At 38.6% G+C, this 22,424-nt stretch overlaps 1 protein-coding gene across 2 annotated transcripts in view; it reads left to right on the top strand.

Moving 5' to 3' along the window:
* The first annotated feature begins 18,999 nt into the window (after positions 1-18,999).
* The window catches only part of LOC129777669 (tyrosine-protein phosphatase Lar), a 403,848-nt gene continuing 400,423 nt past the window's right edge, over positions 19,000-22,424 (top strand). For both annotated transcript variants that reach the window (XM_055784076.1, XM_055784077.1), the window contains exon 1: positions 19,000-20,234. The gene's annotated coding sequence lies outside the window, so the exon portion shown is untranslated. The remainder of the gene's footprint in view (positions 20,235-22,424) is intronic.

Here is a 22,424-nt window from a genome sequence, read left to right as displayed (position 1 = left end):
TGCAAGGACGCTCAATTGCTGTACCAGTGTGTCGAGTTTTTCCGTCAGCTGGTGAGCTCCCAGCTGGCGAAGTTCAGTAGGCCGCACGATCACAGCAACTTGGCGACATAATTTCACCGATCTGCTGCCTCTTTTGTACGCCATCAGTCTTCCAATTGCGGCGCGCTTGTTTAGGATCCGTTGCTCCAATCTCCTTCGCCATGGAGGCTCACGCCTTTCACGGAGATGTTGGAGCAGTCCGCCTCTTGGCCTAATACGGTATCCTAAACTTTTGGCGGTCGCCACAGCAGCGCAGTAAACTTTCAGTTGCAGCTCCTCCATGTTCTCAGCATCAACCAAGTGCAGCGGAAGAACGTGCTCGTTCATGAGCTTTACTGCACTTGTCAGCCTGCGGGAATGCTGCAACTTCGGGATCCTGGGGCGCGACAATGGGTCTGTGTCGCGGAACTGTGAGATCGCCTCGTCGTAGTGGAAGACCAGATCGCGTAGTAGTTGTTGATCTGGCTGTGGGTCTTCCGGCTCAGGGGGTTGTTGTACTGTGGCCTCCACTGGTGCTGATTCGCGTGCCCCACTCGCGAATGAATTGCTCAGCCGTACTGAACTCCGTCTCGACACATCGCTTGCTCTGTTGTTCCTGGAGCTTATTTCTCTCTGCACCTGCTGCTTGATCTCGTCGATTTGCGTTTGGGAGAGCATGTTGTTGCGTACTATCGCTCTACGCCTCGCGTTCATCGCGTTCTGATCAAGCCTCCCAACGAACTCTGGATACGCTTCCTCGAACATTGTTAGTATTCGAGGGCGACCACTCATGTCCGTCTCCAAAGCAGTGCAGATGTAATAGGCGCGGATCACGAATTCATTCATTTCGTGTGTCCACATGATCCGGCGCCTAGTGGTACCCACGAGTGTGGACGACTGCCGTCTGGCAGTCACAACACGCCTCGTAGGCGCAGCGTTTCTTGGGTGATGTCGATGGCTGCTGTTTCCGTGTGGCGGTAGCTCTTCGGGTTGAACCCGGCTGGTGGCCCGCTCTTGCACATCGCCCTCCAGCCGCTGGCCGCTCGCTCTTACGCCCGTTCCAGGACCAGCTCCAGTTCGGGGACCCTCCTCGGGTGATCGCATTCTAATTATTCTTCGTGATCGTAGCTCCATTTTATTGGGTGTATCTCCTTTGCCCGGGAGACAGCGGGTTGGCAAGGCCTCCATGACCCGGGAGGCCTTCCCCGGGAGAGATATAGCGCTCTGACTCGCTCGCACCCCCTCACTTAGCCACTTTCGACACCCGTTCTCGGAGCCAAGACCAGGTGTGTGTTTCCAGTTCACGCCCGATCTAAAAATGTCGTCATATGATCTTCGTGGAGGCGTGAGATAGGAACATTTGAGACCAACAGGCAGGCTCCTACCCTATGTTGATCCCCATTTGAGAACCTATTTCTTTTTCTTTTTCTTTTTCTTTTTCTTTTTCTTTTTCTTTTTCTTTTTCTTTTTCTTTTTCTTTTTCTTTTTCTTTTTCTTTTTCTTTTTCTTTTTCTTTTTCTTTTTCTTTTTCTTTTTCTTTTTCTTTTTCTTTTTCTTTTTCTTTTTCTTTTTCTTTTTCTTTTTCTTTTTCTTTTTCTTTTTCTTTTTCTTTTTCTTTTTCTTTTTCTTTTTCTTTTTCTTTTTCTTTTTCTTTTTCTTTTTCTTTTTCTTTTTCTTTTTCTTTTTCTTTTTCTTTTTCTTTTTCTTTTTCTTTTTCTTTTTCTTTTTCTTTTTCTTTTTCTTTTTCTTTTTCTTTTTCTTTTTCTTTTTCTTTTTCTTTTTCTTTTTCTTTTTCTTTTTCTTTTTCTTTTTCTTTTTCTTTTTCTTTTTCTTTTTCTTTTTCTTTTTCTTTTTCTTTTTCTTTTTCTTTGATTGGCAGACTTATCTCACTTCTTAACTAGGCGAACCTAGCCAGAATTTTCACCTGCCCCCGGGCTTCTGAATGCCAAAGGGGGACTAGGCTCTGCGGAATGCACGTATCTGCATGCTCGTGCTGTTTTAGTCCTGACCGAGGAATTGTCGGACAATCGCGCAGGTGCTAAGGATGACCGACTTTTGGATGCCGGCCAATTCCTTCTCGATGTTCAACACCTTTAGTGCTTCCAGAAGTGTCTTCGGGATAATTCCAGTTCCAGAGAGAACGACTGGAACAATTCTTGGGACCTCCCTTAGCCCCCACAGTTCCTTGAGCTCCACGGCCAATGGTCGGTACTTGCAGATTTTGCGACCGTGGGTCTCCTCCAGATTCTGGTTCAGTGGAATAGCGACATCGATGATGGTGACTTTGCGGTCGCTCTTGTCGTAAACCATTATATCTGGGCGGTTGTGGTGGATCGAGAGGTCGGTCAGAACAGTGCGATCCCAGTACAGCTTGAAACGGTCATTTTCCAGGACAGGTGCAGGCAGGTACCGGTAGTTTGGTACGTTGTCTTCCAGTAGAGCACATTGGAGCGCCAGTTGTCGATGAACAATACGGGCCACGTTGTTGTGGCGCTCGGTGTAGGCTGCGTTGGCCAAAACGGGACAGCCTCCCATAATGTGCTCTATGTTTTCACCTGGTTGATGGCACATCCGGCAAATGTCATCAACGTCTTGATGCCAGACGTACCGCCTGCAGTTTCTCGTCGGCATTATCCTGTCCTGGATGGCTATCATGTCGGCTTCTACTACTGAAGAGAGTTCACCACGCGTTAGCCACAGATTAGATGCGGCCTTGTCGACGTGTGGCCGGTCCAGTTGATGGGGGTGGGCACCATGCACTGCCTTCTGCTTCCAAGCTGCAATCTTCTCCTCCACTGTCTGCAGATTGCAGTTGAGTTGGTACTCCGCTTGCGCCAAGTGCAGAGCGCTGTATCCTCTGTCGGCGGCGCAGACAGCCCGGTATAGCGCGTTTTGGTTGGCGCGTTCTGCGAAGTACTCGCGCAGTTGTCGTACCTGGGCAACACACAGTGCAGAAATGTCGACGATTCCAAGTCCCCCTTCTTTGCGTGGTAGTGAAACTCTCTCCAGTGCCGATTGAGGATGGTGCATTCCGGCCTCTTTGAATGCTTTCCTCATCCTCCTCTCAAGGTCCTCTAGGTTAGTTTTGCTCCATTTGACTACACCAAAACTGAAGGTCAGCAGGGGAACCGCGAATGTGTTGATCGCGCGTACCTTGTTCCCCGCGTTGAGGAAAGTCCTCAGGACACAGTTCACTCGACTCAAGAACTTGTCTCGCAGCTCCGTCTTGATGTCGGAGTGGCGAATCCCGGTGAGCTGTCGGAATCCAAGATATTTATAGGATTCGCCACGAACCATGTCTCTTATAAACTCGCCGTCATAGACCTCGTAGCCTCCGGATTCGGTAAGTTGTCCTTTCAGCAGGTGGACACAGCGACACTTGTCGAGGCCGAACTCCATACAGATGTCCCTGCTTATGTCTTCGACAACCCGGATAGCTACACCTAGACGCTGACGTGAATCAGCGTAGACCTTGAGATCGTCCATGTAAAAGGTATGGGTCACTTCTTCGTGGGCGCCGTCGCCATACCTTATTTTATAGCCATGACCGTTTCTATTGAGCGTCCTACTGAGGGGGTTCAGTGCCAGACAAAACCAAAGCGGGCTGAAAGAGTCGCCTTGGAATATCCCCCTCTTTATCTGCAGCGTTCTAGACTGCAACACATTTTCCCCATCACTGAGGTGCAGAGACGTACTCCACTGCCTCATCGCATGCTGCAGGAACCTAACGACGACGGGATCAATTTTGTAGAGCTCCAATACCCGGACGAGAAACGAGTGAGGTATGGAGTCATAAGCCTTCCTGTAATCGATGTAGGCCATACTTAGGTTCCGCTGGTTATATACCGCCTGGCCGACTATGGCTGCGTCGATGATGGCCTGGTCTTTGCAGCCATGCGTATTTTTCCTGCATCCTTTCTGCTCTTCTGCGATGATGTGATGCTGTTCGCAGTGAGCAGAAACTTTGGCGGTAATTATGCTGCTCAGTATTTTGTACAGACTCGATAGGCACGTTATCGGTCTGTACTTTGATGGGTTCAATGTGTTGCTGTCTTTCGGGAGGAGGAAGGTGACGCCACGGGTGGCGAATTCAGGGAGGTTGTGTGGGTCACGTAGCACCTTGTTGAAGCACTCAGCTATCTTTGGATGTGCGACGGTCAGCTTCTTGTGCCAAAAGTTCTGGACACCATCGGGGCCCGGTGCTGCCCAGTTCCTCAGGTACCGCGAGGCTTCGCGGACATCGTTCTCTCCGACGATGATAGCTGGCATCTCTCCAATTTCACCACAACTCTCCTCCTCCCGTCTTAACCACATTTGCCCGTCGCGATGTTCTACTGGGGTCTCCCAAATACCAGCCCAGAAGTTCGTCACATCGCTAATATCTGGCAAACCTTCGCGGTAGTCGGGCTTCTCGTCGCTAATGTGGTCGTAGAACGCTTTTTCGTTATCTCTGAACATCCGATTTTGTTCCTGGCGCTTTGCAGAGTCAGAGTAACGTTTCAGCCGTTTAGTTAGGACGCTCAATTGCTGTACCAGTGTGTCGAGTTTTTCCGTCAGCTGGTGAGCTCCCAGCTGGCGAAGTTCAGTAGGCCGCACGATCACAGCAACTTGGCGACATAATTTCGCCGATCTGCTGCCTCTTTTGTACGCCATCAGTCTTCCAATTGCGGCGCGCTTGTTTAGGATCCGTTGCTCCAATCTCCTTCGCCATGGAGGCTCACGCCTTTCACGGAGATGTTGGAGCAGTCCGCCTCTTGGCCTAATACGGTATCCTAAACTTTTGGCGGTCGCCACAGCAGCACAGTAAACTTTCAGTTGCAGCTCCTCCATGTTCTCAGCATCAACCAAGTGCAGCGGAAGAACGTGCTCGTTCATGAGCTTTACTGCACTTGTCAGCCTGCGGGAATGCTGCAACTTCGGGATCCTGGGGCGCGACAAAGGGTCCGTGTCGCGGAACTGTGAGATCGCCTCGTCGTAATGGAAGACCAGATCGCGTAGTAGTTGTTGATCTGGCTGTGGATCTTCCGGCTCAGGGGGTTGTTGTACTGTGGCCTCCACTGGTGCTGATTCGCGTGCCCCACTCGCGAATGAATTGCTCAGCCGTACTGAACTTCGTCTCGACACATCGCTTGCTCTGCTTGTTCTGGAGCTTAGTTCTCTCTGCACCTGCTGCTTGATCTCGTCGACTTGCGTTTGGGAGAGCATATTGTTGCGTACAATCGCTCTACGCCTCGCGTTCATCGCGTTTTGGTCAAGCCTTTGGATTTCTTTTTCTTTTTCTTTTTCTTTTTCTTTTTCTTTTTCTTTTCCTTTTTCTTTTTCTTTTTCTTTTACTTTTTCTTCTTCTTTCTCTTTTTCTTTTTCTTTTTCTTTTCCTTCTTAGATTCTTAGACAAATCACTATATGCTCAGTGAAGTTAGTGAAATTAGATTAGCCCCATAGTGGGGACAAAGGTGCGCACTTATTGAATTGAACTTCCGAGAAAACTTATACCAAAAATAAATGGTTTATCATCAGAAGCGGGAGAAGCATCATTACTAAAGAGTGTAGGCACCGTCCAGTAGGCTTCTATGGTTTTTTATGGTGGAGAAGAGTGGGTGTTATGATTGAAAATACCACGTGGAAATTTTTGAGAGGGAGGAGAGTCACAATATAAGATATTCGAAAATGTCCAACATTTGAAACAGAATTCGTTTTTATTAACAAACCAGCTGACCCGGCGAACTTCGTCCCACCCATAATTGATATATTGATATAAATCATTTCGAACACTTAAGTTCCCACCGAGATTATTTTATGTACGTAATCTATACTCGCGGTATATAATTTCTTTTTTTTTTACATATAAACCTGATGCAGACTAAGACGCATCAGTCCTGATACTGACTGTTTAAATCCATTTCTCCTCTTGAGTTAAATCGTGAGGAACGGACACCAAATCATTTTTATTTAAAGTCTGCTTCATTTAATATTGGAACAAATTCTTTTGCTCATTGTGGCGCTCCTAGTGGACGGATTTGGAAACTTTTTTCACCCACGTGTTGGGAAATTCATTACCTTTCACCATGTATTTATGTCATAACACCAAACGATAGCATTTTGTAAACAACCGCCATGGAAGCCGAACGGAGAGATAAAATTGTGCACAGTTTTCTTGAAAATCCATTGTTGTCGGCATCTAAGCTAGCTAAACAGCTTAAAATGCCCAGAAATACCGTATGGCGTGTTATCAAGCAGTACAAGGAAACATTGACGACGGCTCGGAAGCCGCATTCGAAGCGTCAGAGTGGAACTGTCGACCGGAAACTGCGTGGGAAAGTCATCAAGGCCGTCAAGAGGAATCCCAATCTTTCAGACCGCGATTTGGCCAATAAGTTCCAGGCCGCTCACAGTACGGTGCGACGAATTCGTCTCCGGGAAGGAATAAGGTCATTCCGAGCCAGCAAATAGCCAAATTGGACGCTGAAGCAGAACAATGTGGCCAGAATCCGTGCTCGAAAACTGTACGACCAAATGCTGACCAAGTTCGACGGATGTATTCTGATGGACGATGAGACCTACGTGAAGGCGGACTTTGGGCAAATCCCAGGTCAAAAAATTTATTTGGCGACGGCTCGGGGGGATGTACCTGCAAAATTTAAGTTCGTGTTTGCGGATAAATTCTCCCGCAAGTACATGATTTGGCAGGGGATATGCAGTTGTGGACAGAAAACCAAAGTCTTTCTCACTGACAAGACAATGACATCAGAAGTCTACAAAAAAGAGTGCCTACAGAAACGGATTCTGCCGTTTATTCGTGCCCACGACCGTCCAGTAATGTTTTGGCCGGACCTCGCAAGCTGCCATTACAGCAAAACGGTTATGGAATGGTACGCAACGAACGGGGTCAGCGTAATACCGAAGGACCTCAACCCCCCAAACTGCCCCCAGTTCCGGCCGATAGAGAAATACTGGGCAATCACGAAGCGGAGGCTTAAGGCAAAGGGAAAACTTGTTAGGAACATGACTCAAATGAAGAACTGGTGGAATCAAATCGCCAAAACGGTGGACGAAAAGGGTGTGCGCCGCCTAATGTGCCGTATTACGGGAAAAGTACGAGAATTTCTTCGAAACAGCAATGAATAATTTTTTTAATTTTTTTTTATGAAAGAGTAAAGAAAATGCTACATTTGTATGAAAAACAAATTATGAATTCGTTAATAAATGACTGAACTACACGCAATTGTTTGTGTTCCAATATTAAATGAAGCAGACTTTATATAGATCAAATTTATAAATACATATTTACCTTAACTTGATTTATTTGAAACTCATTGTTAAAAAATTAATATTTATTTGAAGTTTATTGTGAAAACATGAATGCATGGTGGAAATAAAGACATTTTTCATTTGAAATTCATTTTGAATTATTTTTAAGTAATTGTTTATTCTTCTTGGATTTTGGTTCTGAGGATTCCGATGCTTTGCCTCGGAGCGCTGATGCTTCGTTGTGCTGTTGTGGGATTCGGAGAGACAGACGATGGTTCCTCATGAAGCTAGAATCTAAATTTCTTCCTGCCAGTTTTGCAACTTGGTTGAATTCGTGCTGGAGGTTGTTGGCTTCCGTAAAATCAAACGCCAGACGCCGTAAATCTTTGAGAATCATACCATAGAAAGCTTTATCCAGTGCCCTGCAGTGGTCCGCCAGATCCTCGGACTTCTCACTCGCAAAGCACCTATATGAACCGCCCTAGATGCTCGCTGACACATCCCAGCAGAAGTAGAAATGTCAATAAAAGAAGATTCAAATCATAAATCACTTTCTGATATGAGCCTCTTCCTCAGAGCTGATTCAGAAATACCGAGGTCTGCCGCAATCCGACGCTTCGCGACTCCCTCCCGAAGCTTCTGTCGGGCCATTTGAGCATTTCTGGAGTGCATTTCTTAAAATCAGCTTTCTTCTTGTGGGTCCCGTCAACAAATTTGTTGAAAACATTTTATAAATTTTTTTCAGAGCAAAACGCTAGTGCGAACTTTCGCACCACAGCCACTGGAAAACGCACTATCATCCACTATAGAATGAAGATTTCCTTGACAGTGTAGTTTCGAATTTTCCAGTTATATTAAGTAAGTAAATCGTCATCTCCAAAACTGAAAAAAATAGATCAAAACATCGCAATACTCTTTTTACCTCATAACTTTTTGCCACTTTCATGAAATGTATCGTGTTTCTGCTGGTGTAATAATGTATCAAAAAACGAATACACTGTTGTAGAATTTTTATGCTTGTTTGCTTCAAAAAGGCCAATGCGCACTTTTTCCCCGTGCGCACCTTTGCCCCGCACTACTCTATAACCTGTAGACGTAGTGTGCATGTAAAATTGCTTTGGCATGAATTGTCATAATTTGTCATAATTTGTGATAAATAATAAAATAATAAATTCTAGCAGAGTTTCTTTTGTGACAAAATTCATCCATACGGGAAATATCATCATGTCAATTAAACTCCAAACAGCTCAAATACAATACTTTTCTTATCCGGTAGGATCTAATCGTCAAAAAGCTTAATTTCATGCAACATCGGTTTATGAACTAATCTAACAAACTTTTTCGTCTCACGAACATGAGCTTCTTCAACATTGATCGGAGTATATAATCATTTTCCAAGCTATGCTTTTCCGCCGAACAGGACACAAGTTTACATCAAGCATAATTTCGTATTCGTGTGGCACAACTTGCTTACAAGTTTTATAGCATTGAAAGGTTGCTCGCTATAAATAATAAAAACCGGTTGAATAAGCAGTTTACATCCTTGCAAGGACTTCCACCAAGGTGTTATGCACAGACCTAACATTAAAATCTCCAACATTGCATAAGTGGTCAATAGCATAATTCGAGCTTTAAATATTCACCACAAGAGAAAATGGATGGCGGTTGAAAATAGAACTAGTGGGAAAAATATTTCACCGAAACGATATAGGAATTTCAAAAACCTAATCAATAAAAGAATGAGGAAAAGAGTCTTTAAACAAATAGCTTTGACGTATTTGCTATCCCTTTAAGAATATGCAATGTTTTAAATTTTTGTGGATACATTTAAATAATTCCAATACTAGACGGACAAGAGTAAGGACTACGAATTCGAATATGCTTTCAAAAATAAAATAAAAACTAAGAACTGTCTTCACTTTAAACGGTACCCCCGATTTGACGAGGTTTGCTAGAGTTTATATTTCATTATATTTCAGCTCCTTGAAGCCGTCCTTACGAGAGACTGTTCTCTGTAGCTGGCCTGGTGTACGAAGCAAAGAATACAGGTCGGACTCGATTATATATGATTCGATTAAGGTACACCGGGGTAAGTTAAAACGGAAATCATAACTTTTACTAGGAATGATGGGTTGACGCGATAAAAATATACAAAGTAAACATTATCCTTCAACCCAACTTAGGACACCCATTACCAGAATATTGGAATGCATTGACACTTTCTTCGCCCGATGCGACTTTTCTGAGATTCTTGTGGAGCCCAATTTGCGGATAGATTATTAAATGAAGGTCAAACTGAGTTTGCAGACAACATTTTCATGATCTAGCAATATTTCTTGCAATTTGAGCTCGATTTGACGACAATTACACATGCCAAAGCCATGTATATGTGTTTCGCAAAAAACTGCTGTACAAAACATCCAAACTATAAATCAATAAAAAGTATAGTATAAACATTACAATGATATGGTTATTATTTTATTATTTTTCTACATATCCTATAGTTACACTTCGGTGCCTAATTCATCAAATTGCAGTTTAAAATCCTATTCAATTTGAACGATGAAAGTGTCACCATATCTGGGTGACGGGGTGACGAATGTGTTAACGCAATCCGCGCCTTGCACAGTCTTGTTTTTTCACATCCTCTTTCTTGTTCCGTGAAAGCAAAACAAACATTTTTGCGCGCTGACTGCATCGGTCCAAAACACAGATTTTTTTCAAAAACCTCGCCAGAATCGCACATCAGTTAATCAAATAGGGATAATCAAGTATAGTGGTTTTGAAAAAACTAAATTGAAAAATCTTTTTCCGTATATCATTGCTCGAGAATTAATCAAGCACATGAAACCAAATTTGGCATGTGGAGGTTTTAGGGTGCAATAAATGATTCTATGGTGGTAAGATATTCCTCCCCCTTCTCTTAGAGGGGGGCTGCCATACAAATGAAACACAAATTTCTGCATTACTCGAGAATTGATCAAGCAAATAAAACCAAATTAGGCATATGGAGGTTTTTGAATATGAGAAATATTTCTATGATGGTATGACACCATCTCCCTCCTCTGAAATGGAGAGGGGTCCCGTGAAAATAATACACATATTTCAACCAAACATGACAATTGAAATTTGTTTTCAATGTGATAAAACGCACTCCTATATCTTCTTCTATCTATATAAATAAAAATGGATCGCCGAATGTGTTGATAAAAGCGAAACTCGAGAAAGGAATTGTCCGATTAAAGGCTGTCTTCATTCTATCATATTTTCTGTATCAAACATATATTCCATGTAACGGAGAAACATGTTATTTGCAAATGGTTGAAAAATCTTGAACGAGAATTGTGTCTGAAAATAATCTGATTTTGGTAGGAATACTAGGAGTTTTATAGTAAAAGGTCATTTTAAAGGGTGGATTAAAAGATCAATCAAATAACAGTTTTGCGATTGGACCCATTAACGTGTGCCTCATAAGAAAACGTGGATGTGATAACGAAAAATAAATTTTTGGCGAGACGAAGTTTGCCGGGTCTTCTTCTTCTTCATTTTATATTATTTATTCGTGGGAATGCTATATCAGGAGCTCCTAGTATTAAAGGAACTAATCAATTACCAAATCCTCCAATTATAAAAGGTATTACTATGAAAAAAATTATTACAAATGCATGGGCAGTTACGATTACATTATAAATTTGGTCATTACCAATAAATATTCCTCGTTGTCTTAATTCTAAACGAATTAAAATACTTATTGATGTTCCAATTATTCCTGCTCATGCTCCAACTTTTTCACTAACGTTCCTAGAGAAACTTCGCCGTCTCAACGTAGTATTACTTGCGTCATTTTTATTAGTACTTAGTTAAGATTTCTATGCCAAATAACACGCCTTGAATGCATTCTGAGTGGCAAGCTCTAGAATACGCGTGATCACAGTGCAAGCCGGAGGAAATTTCTTTGACGAAAAATTCCCCCGACCAGAACGGGAATCGAACCCGAACACCCGGCATGTTAGTTATGACGCTAACCACTCGGCCACGGGTGCACACGTTTGTCGGTTCAGCTAATGTTCAATAAATTAGTTCAATATGCTTTTAATTTTTCTACTTTGGTATCTATTTGATTGAAAACACAAAAAAGCCATCGAATAAAATGCTTTTCAGATGAAGCGAATAAAAATCAAACTTCAGACATTTTTTTATTAAAAAATTAAATTTCGGACACTCTGTCTGCATAACGTACCAATATATTATGAAATACAAATAATATACATTTTTTTCAACTACAGACCAGCAGATAGATATGAGGGAAGTTGAATAATTATTGGACAATGTGCAACTGGATGACTGGATGATAACTTTTTTCCCAGGGATCCCATTTTTGAACGGAGTTTTCTACTTCATATGGTGCACATATTATTCCACTCAAATCCGAAGATCGCAAAATCGTTTCAACTTGCCCCGGTGTACCTTATATATAATTTTGGACTCGATTATATACACTTAAAATAATATATTTGAAATATGACTTATTTCAACAGAAAATGAAATGGGTCAACGTTAAAGTGAAAGTTAATTGGCTCTTACGAATTTAATGATTTACTTCATTACTTCATCGTGATTTTGGTAGATTTTAGTTGAAGATTCGCCAGTAATTGTTTAAAATGATATTGCAGCGAAATTAAAAAAGATAGAAGTTGGATGTCAAAGAACAAATTGTAGAGCGGTTAGACAGATTCAATTTATTTGATGGAAATATTCATGTTTATTATGTATTATTATGGATAAAATTAAAAATAACAGCTTGAAAACCACAAACATTCAAGTTTCACTTCTAAAATGTTACTTAAATCCACTAATTTGGAAGTTTCACAACAGTATCCTGTGTAAAAGTTTCTTATCTTACAAATGAAAGTAACAGAATTGTCCTACGTAGCGTATTTTTGAATAAGAGCCATTTTCAGGCAAACAGGGCCCGAAACAGAGAAAAAATTCAAAAACTCTGTCATTATTGTCGGACATATGCGTAGAAAGATTTTCATCATCGAATATGATTCGATAATATACAAGATTCGATTATACAGGTCGGACTCGATTATATACAGACTCGATTATATGTGATTCGATTATATACAATTTTGGACTCAACAGTTTGGAAAAAAATATTTTTTTTTTATATTTCAAATATGACTTATTTCAAGAAGAAAGTGATCTTTCAATGTTAAGCTGATGAAACACGAGAGAAATTTAAATATTGATGAAGGAGTAAATTCTACGTGCTCACACTAAGCAAACGTCAAACACAAACAATAATGAGTGGGTTTTGGATTTTGGATGGATTCTTTCCTACTATGTAATAATTCAAATGTAACTCTCAATTGAAGTGTAGTGAAACCAAGGGATTACTCTAAAGAAGTAATTGTGATACTAATTTTATAGTTATATCATCAGTGCATTAGGTATTTCAAGATATTAGAAAAAAGTGTGCGAAATATGATTCAGAACGGTACAGTGGAAAGAAATCTAAGACTGTATATAATCGAGTCCGCGCTGTAATCTGTTGTCACCATCAACTTCTGAAAGCTGATTATTTATTCTTCATAATTTACCAATGGTTAATTTTGAGTAATGTTACTATTACTATTACTATTACTATTACTATTACTAGTACTATTACTATTACTATTACTATTACTATTACTATTACTAGTACTATTACTATTACTATTACTATTACTATTACTATTACTATTACTATTACTATTACTATTACTATTACTATTACTATTACTATTACTATTACTATTACTATTACTATTACTATTACTATTACTATTACTATTACTATTACTATTACTATTACTATTACTATTACTATTACTATTACTATTACTATTACTATTACTATTACTATTACTATTACTATTACTATTACTATTACTATTACTATTACTATTACTATTACTATTACTATTACTATTACTATTACTATTACTATTACTATTACTATTACTATTACTATTACTATTACTATTACTATTACTATTACTATTACTATTACTATTACTATTACTATTACTATTACTATTACTATTACTATTACTATTACTATTTATCGCTCGGCACGGGTCGAGTGACTTCTTGGCTTAGGGGTCTATGCTTTTTTTTCTTTGTGTAAATAGTCTGAAAATCCCTGGTATAGACAGAGTAGAGCACTTTTTATAGCAAAAACATTTGACGGAGCACCCGCATTTTTTAATCAATGAAACAAATCCAATTTGTATAACTATTGAACTACTAGGCCGATTCACATGATTGATATATCAATCAGAAGCCAATGAGTTGGCCTTCTTTGAAAAAAATACTACTTGGATTCTTGTCGGATAGATGTAGTCTAGTCGCATAGGAATATTGAACGTAAACTAAAAACATGTTAACTTTGAAAAATCATAACTCAAAAACGTAAAAATTAAAAATTAATTGAGTAAATAATTAAGGAAACAGAAACTAAATGTTATATTTTTTCGAACAAGACTAGCAGACTAGCTTTAATTTGATATTTCGATCAGAATCGGTCTAGAAGTTCAAAAGTTATGAATTTTCTGGTGGAAAAAAGGTGTAAAAATTGATTTTTCGAACCATCGAGCCACTTTTCACGAAAATCTAAGAACGACTATATCGGTTTGGCATTGAATGGCTGAATAGGAACATGTACATTATACCATTATACCTACATACAATATACATTTTTTTGCAATAGCTCAGGCTTCAATTTGATATTCGATCGTCTGAATCGGTCCAGTAGTTCAAAATAGAATTTTTGAATAGAGGCTTTTTTGGAAAAAAGGAGATTTTGATTTTTTTAACCATCGGTTAACTTTGAAAAATCAATTTCAAAACGAAAAAGAACACTTTCTTGGTTTTGGGTAAGTTACAAAAAAATAAGCTTGAAAGCGAAAAAATATCGATCGTCAAAATCGGTGTAGTAGTACAAAAGTTATGAATTATTTAAAAATATCATTTTTGGAAAAAAGGGGAAAAGTTGAACTTTTGCAAATTGCCCTAATGAAAAAAGAAAAATACGGGTCTAATTGTTTTGCGATAAAGAACGATCCCTCTTTTTAAGAAAATTTGAGAACCGCTATATCGGTTTGGCATGGAATGGCTGTATACAGAGGTACCCTCAAGATACCTGACTTCAGGTACAATCTAGGCATAAGGTAAACAAGGTAATTGTTATTGAACCCATAACGTCCGGTAGAATCAACGGTGTTTATTTGTGTTGTTGGGACTTCAATTCTACATTGAAAACTGTTCGTGTTTTGATTGTATAGCACGAATAATATGTTAAAAGTTTGTATCAAGATAAATAAAGATTTTTAATATCGCTACGTTTTGTATTAACATTTGTCATCAAATGTTTTTCAACGTAACTCCTAAACATATATTTTTAACATGATGATGTACCGTCGATGGGTCAAAAATGTAGTTTTCGAACTTTTTGTTGAATAACTATCGTAAATTAGAGTAAAATACAATTCTGATTACGTAGAAATGTTCTCTAATGATGAGCAAACGTAAGTGTTCAAGGAATTGTTGAATAATACGAGAATTAATTTTTCACTGAACTACGATTAAATGAAAGTTGACCCAATCTCACCTCTCAGAGGGGGTGACAATGGGTCAAAGTAGTGAATATTACAGTCTATAAAGAATTTTGTTTAGAAATCAATTTCTCAATAATTTCAAGATAATTTAACAACATGTAAGTGTCTTGGACGATTATTTGGGTTACGAAAATAGTGTCAAGTGCGATGGAAATGTTTATATACAGCCATTCCATGTCAAACCGATATTTTGGTTCTCACATTTTCGTGGAAAGTGGGAGTTTTGTTCTTTATCACAAACCACTAGACCCGTATTTTTTATTATTAGGGTGATCATTTTCATTTTAGGGTTGCCCAAAAAATAGTTTTTTTCCATTTTTTTCCAAAAATGCCCTTTTTTAAATTCATAACTTTTGAACTACTGTACCGATTCGGATGATCTACACATCAAAATAGATAGGTAACCAATTCCATTTTAGGTTGGTCCGAACGATAATTTTTTTCTCATTTTTTCCAAAATTTACTTTTTTAATAACTCATAACTTTTGAACTACTGCACCGATTCAGATGATCGACAAATCAAATTAAAGCCAATTAGCTAGTCTCTTTATACTTGCAGAAATCCAGGATTTTGTTCTTGTAATTATTGATAGTATTTTTTCATAGTTTACATTGTCTCGGTACCAAGTGCGCTTAATTTTTTTATTTATATTTTTTTTTGAAAGCTGAGATTTCCAAAATTCAGAGATGCGTTATTTTGTGTTATTGAGTTATGATTTTTCAAAATCAACCGACGGATAAAAAAAATTTTCCCCTTTTTTCCACGAATAACTTTTTTTTAAATTCATAACTTTTAAACTAACGTGCCGATTCAGATGATCGATATACCAGTTTGAAGCCACATAAAATACCACATGTGCATAAAAATTGGATTCTAGTCGCATAGATGTTGTCCAGTCGCATAGGAATATTGAACGAAAACTGAAACATGTTAACTTTGCAAAATCACATGAAAACGAAAAAAAACCTCTCTTATATTTGAATATGTTATGTAAAAACACCTCAGCTTTTAAGAAAAAATATAAAAAATATGGTTATGAAAGCTATGAAAAACAATTACAATCAATAATTACGAAAACAAAGTCTGTTTTTTTACAAGTGTAATGTTTTTCAAACAATACTAGCTTATTGGCTTTAATTTGATATATCGATCATCTGAATCGATTCTGTACTTTTAAAAGAAATGAATTATTGAAATTTTTTGGAAAAAAAAAAAAAGTGGGAAAAGTTGATTTTTCGGACCACCATAAAATGGAAATGGCCACCCTGATGAAAAAAAAAGAAAAATATGGTTCTAATATTTTACGATGAGGAATAAAACTATCAATTTTCATGAAAATCTGGCAATCACTATATCGGCTTGGCATGGAATTCAATTTTTTGCTTGACCCATTCTCACCCCCACTTAGTTCAAATAAGAGATTATTTCGAAAATATTGAAATTCGAATGAAAAAAAAATTTTGATGTTCAAAATCAGTAATGATCAAGCAAACCATTTTTCATGACAATTGTCATTCGAAAATGCGAAAACCGAATAGAAACTGAGAGAGGTTGGCGTCGACATCATGCCTCATACCGTATGTTTCTATTCTGTTTTCGCATTTACGCATGACAATTGTCATGACAAATTGTTTGCTTGGTAATGATTCATCTGGCAAGACTTTGAAGAATTATTCTATCCAATATTTACAATTTTAGTAGTTCTGTATAATGCTGGGCATGAAATTTTTTCTGAGGTGATATTTGATGGCTATTTACACATCAAATCAAATTTAATAAATTGAACAATTACTAGTCTTTTCTATATTTTTATTCTATTAATTGGGCTATTTGCTATTTGTACTACAGGTAAGTATTATGTATGTTTCTATGGTGGCTCGAGACCTCCCCCTCTCCCTAAGGACGAAACCAAATTTGGCATGTGGAGGTTCTAGAGAATAAGAGATGTTTTTATTGTGGACGGTCATCGTCTAAAGCGTTCAATTCCTCTGTATGTCATAGCTCTTATCGCCACATATTCGTTTGATCGTAATCAACGAAAGATTAAAAAACGTAAAACTATTTAAACATACTTACAATATATTAGTTATTGTTTATTTAATATTCACTAGAAATAATTTATTTGGCAGAACAACGTTTGCCGGGTCAGCTTGTTACCTAATATAATTGTGCAAAATGTATCGTATAGTACGTATCATATACACAAAAACTTGCTTAAGCGATCGATGTTGGAGTGAGTCAAACATGAATAGTTTGAATTTGCATTGGAATTATAATGAATTTGAATCGTTTGTTTGAGAAGCCCCATAAACGCCATTTTCATCAATATCACTGACTTTTTGGCAGATTTTGATTTTGATTTTGTACCTACATCGACTATGAAATTATGCATGTGATTATGCAATTATGTGACTTAAATTTGGATTGCAAATATTCGTTTGTTACAGAAACCCAATAAGTCCATGGTTCTTGAGCACAAAGAATTCTAAGCTGAGTGGCAAGCAAAGTCGCGTAGTGCTTATCAAGTAATTTTCATATATTCGGTTACGCAAAAAGTATTTCAGAATATTCTCTATCTTCCTCCACAACGTATTTTTTAATTTCTTATGTATTAAGAGTAAAACCAAATAATACTTATCTAATGCCATCTCCCCTTCTTCTTCCTTCTTCAATGCAGAGCATAACTTATATACAACCCCATTCTTACTTGGTATGAACATAAGAGCGTTAAGTGGACTTATGGGGTTTCTCAAACAAACGATTCATTTATTATCCTAACAGGTAGCAGCTAGGTTAAATGCATTGTATTAACGCATAGTCTCAACATTGTCGACGACTCTCTCAGCGCATTTGGACAATGCTTGACATTTCACAATTTTTCAATTGTTTATCTAAAGAGGATGCTATTCATTGTGATAGATGCGTAAAAACATTTCCTATAAATTGATGCAAATATCTCTGCGATCTATTAATAAATTCTCGAGTTATAAGCGTTCGAAATCTTTCATTTTTTCCTACTTGTTCAGTGCCCAGATTTTACTCCCTATATCTTTCGGTTAGACGTAGTCCTACGTCGAAACAGATAAATGGTGTTATATGAATGAAATTTCCATGAAACTTTATTTGAAAGACTTTTTTTTCCCTTTTTTATTTGAATATATTAGGCATATGACCACCACAGGCGGCTCGGATGAAATCCAAGTCTAATTCTTGATAACTTTTTGCAGTAATAACGTATATCAGAGAAATCGTGGCAAATGTTGCATACTAAGGCACCAATTTTCTGCGGCTCAACGGAGTAGATCAGGCGCTATGCCTCCAAAAATAGTCCAGCTGTATTAAATCGCTTGGTGTTATGAACCCCTTGAACGGAAATTATTCGTCTAGCTCGTCATAAGCTTTCCTGAACAAACTGACAATGACGAGCTGGACTCGAGCTGGAGATTTGTTGTTTTTCATGAGAACACTATCTGTAAGTCATATCTGATCTACAAACAAAACCGTAAGTTTCTATATCGATCCCTCCTCTTAAAACTAAGAAAATTAAATAGTCTATCAGAGCAGTGCTGACTTAAAATAAATCGTCGTTCCAGAAGTTAACAAAACTGCACAATTTGCACAACTTGTCAGTCTATTGGTGAAATGATAAATCATACTAAACACACAACAAACGACAGATATTTAAAATATGAAACGACAGCGCACATATGAAAAAGTGTTTCAAACATAAAATTCTAAACTTACCTCAATTAAAACATCTCTTAGATCTTTATCAATCAAATAAGAAACTTAGCAGTTGCCAGCTGTGAGCATAGGAAGAAGTAGTAGCAAACATAACTGTGATGGTAGTACTACATGTTTGTAAACAAAATTTGGTCCACAACTCACTAACACGCGTGCACATTAACCACGTGTCATTCGTATATTATAGACTGTATCATACACGCACGAACCAACACTATCAGACTCAGGCCGTATCCGTTTATAGCCATTCATCTCGGGAAAACTCGGAAAGCTCAAAATTTTCACAAGCTCCCGCCCGTGCATCGGAATCGGTCGAACCAGTCTTGTGCTGGCTTTTGTTGAATTCGTACCTTTTGGGAAGACAATCCGCGTGTGACCGTCTGTTGACCGTGTATCCTGTGGAGTGGTGTGAAGAGCGGTGATACACGCGGGGTGAGGTATGTCAGAGAAGACCACACCAAAGCGGAAAAAAGTTACATAAAAGCCCACCCTCCGTCGTCGTGTTGCCCACTGACCCTGCGCCGCCCCGGACCGAGGCCCCCTCGCTGCTGTATGAGTGGATATACTCGTGAAAACAACAGGATTACATAGTGTTCTTCCTATCGGCCGCTGGCAGTCATCGTCGCTGTCACTTCCCCCTTAAGTGGGATAACATCTACCCCTCGCCGCTATCGCAAGGATAACAGCCCACCCAGGCTAGGATTTGTGTCAGCTTGTGCCGCTACCCGTGGTGGGTGGGGAGTGATTTTTCTCAGTTAGGCTCCCCCCGTCGGTATGCAAGGAGAGGTGATAATTAGATCAATTAAAAAATGAAAGCACATTATGAAAATAATTGCTGCTGTAAACTTGCCGAGCTGCTTTGCACTGAGGCGTATTTAGCGGATAAGATTTAGGTGTATCGCACCGGTTAGTTAAGTGCATTGACCGGATTATTTGTGTATGTGGGAATTTTGGAAATTTCACTGTGCAGAAGTATTCAACTAGAACGAGAGAGAGTTCTATTCAAACGTGCGGAATAATGCGATTACGAGTTCGTTAGCCATTAATAGGTTCACTTGTTCGACGTAAGGGTTTTGATTTGCCGATGAAATAAATGTTTGTCGGATCAATTCTACAGAATTGCTGCTGCAAGGATTCCGATTCCTAGCGAAGCGAAGTGAAAGTATTGATGCGCCTCCGTACGGAAGACGTTGCAAGGAAGCAATCAAGGAAATTTGAATTTTAAACGAGTTTGTTCGTCGTGAGGGAGTTTATATATATATATATATATATATATATGTGTGTGTATGTGCATAGGCAAGTGTGCTGTTGGGAGCGGTTGTTGAAATGTTGGTTGCACTGAATACAGAAGAGTGCTACAAAAGTTTTTCAAGTGATTAATTGCAAGTTGTGTATCGTGGGTTTGAGGTTTATCTATTGTTGTGCCGGAAAAGCAGAGCCTGTCGAGTTTATTCAGAAACCGAGTAATATTCATGATTGATGTGCATCAGTTGCTGTTGCGATTGTTCAACTTAGTACAGAGTATATAATATGGATATGGAGTAGAATAAATCTGAACGGTAAGTAATACACAGCACTCTTGCGGGAGAGATTGAAACTTTGATAATGGATACCGATGCTCCACACTTCAACGTTATATTAGGGACATTCCTATGATTTCTTCTTCGAATTCTGTAAGCAAAACTTCAGTTTGAAGCGAATGCTTTATCTTAAATCATTTATGTAGTATTTCCGAAGTATGGACCATCCGGTGCTACAGTATTCGAACAAAACAAAGATTGTATGAAAACTAGCAATGTTCGATGCAAACCATGAATCGACTTGTTTTTTGTTATTTTTCGAAATTAGAGAAGTGCTTTTCTAACAACTAATACGTTTAGGGCTAACTGCTAGTTCGAAGAAATAATATAAGAAGAATAATACGGATGGAATAAAACGATCCTGTTCAACTCTTTTCTTTCATCAATCTGGTATGAGCCGGTGCGTTTTTACGTAGTATTATCACCCATCTGTTTTTACCCATTTCCCTTCCCAACCAACCCAATTGAATCAACATTTACAGGCTTCTTGGCGTAGAGATTAGCTTCAAAATTTGCATTCTAGTCTAGAAATTTGAAAATAATCAAACTTTTCTTTCTTCATATTTCTCAAGTTAAGACATTGAAAAATGTACCCTAGAAAGGACATTTCGAAAATTCCATTTTTTCCGAGTTATAGTCACTTTAGTGATGCGGTATCTGATATAATACGGCTAAAACAATTAACTTCAAATGCGTTTTTCTCGAAACTAGTTTTATTTTCAAACTGGCCCAAATAATATCGAAAGCTCTACTGATCAGATTGATGTAGAATTAATATGAATACAACCTGTATGTAATCTCTATCGCACGAACTAATAAAAAATTATATTTTTTGAATTTTGCTATTTTTAAAAAATCGGTAAAAATTCAGAATATGTTTCATGTTTTTGTTCCAGATAACCAGAAGGGCTGGAATCGTGTACGCCATGGCACAACTTTTTTTTTTGAACCCCCTCACTTCATCAGCTTCTAACTTTTGTAACTATGAATATTTTTTGACGTAGAACTACGTCTTTAAGGAAGGGCGCCAAATCAGAAAACAGGTTACGTTTTTATGAAATAAAGTTAACGTTAATAACTATTTTCACTGTGAACGAATTCTCATGATTTGCTTACCAATCGAATCGGAAATTTTCTAAAATTTGTTTGATATGCTATACATTACAATTCGCTAATCTCTAAACGGTTTAAACTCATGAAAACTGGAAGAACTTCCTTTTTTCCCATATATTTGTTCTGCCGATTTGTGTGCTAATCCTACCCGTATTTCGAATGCTTATAACTCGAACATTTCTTAACAGATAGGAACGATGTGTGCATCATTTGATAGGAAATATTTCTACGCGTCTATCACAATTATAAAAAGTTATTTTTTATAAGATGAACGATTGAATAACTGTAAAATGTCAAGCGTTATCTGAACGCCCTAACTGTCAAGTTTTGATTGACCCGATTTATGGTTTCCCCAACACATACTTCATAATCGATGTACCTGCGGAAATCCGCCTTGCAAATATACATGCAATTCGGGGGTATTTTTGTTCTGTGTTTCCCTAACACGGACTTCAAAATTAATGTGCCTAGGTGAATCCGCTTTGCAAACATATCATTCTTTGTGTGGACACCGACTGGACAACATCGTTGCTGGACGAGCTGGACGGCGAGGGATCGAGTGCCTTTCTCAAGTCAAGAAGGTGGAGGTGGTAGTGCTGGAGTAGAGTAGAGTTTTCAAAGGGCTAGAGACGAATGAACTGAAAAGGTTCGAGGTCTCTATAATACAATACGTTACCTTACCTTTGCAAATACATGCAAGTCGGCGGCATTTTTTGGTGTTGAGTACTTTTGTACTCGCTTGTCGTTGTGCAGACCGGAATATGTTTCCCTAAAACGTCATTCCGTCATTTCAGATACTTTTTTTTCTTTCAACTTTTTTTCCGTTCAATTTTTGTTTTGTTGTTAAAAGATAGATAAATAAATACTGTATAGTAAAAATATTATTTGTTTTTTTTTTCGAGCTCGAAAAAACGTCCAAAATTCGCGCCCATACACTAGAATATCCCCTAAAGAAACAGTTTCCTTCAAAACAATTCGCAATTAGGCGTCGTGCACAAATTTCGTAATGCTAAAAATGCGATTTTTGGACCCCTCCCCCTATGTTACAAAAAGTAA

This window comes from Toxorhynchites rutilus, chromosome 3 (genome assembly GCF_029784135.1).
Source record: "Toxorhynchites rutilus septentrionalis strain SRP chromosome 3, ASM2978413v1, whole genome shotgun sequence".
NCBI lineage: Eukaryota > Metazoa > Arthropoda > Insecta > Diptera > Culicidae > Toxorhynchites > Toxorhynchites rutilus.
Note: the sequence above shows the minus strand (reverse complement) of the source record. Positions and strands in the feature narration are given on the sequence as shown.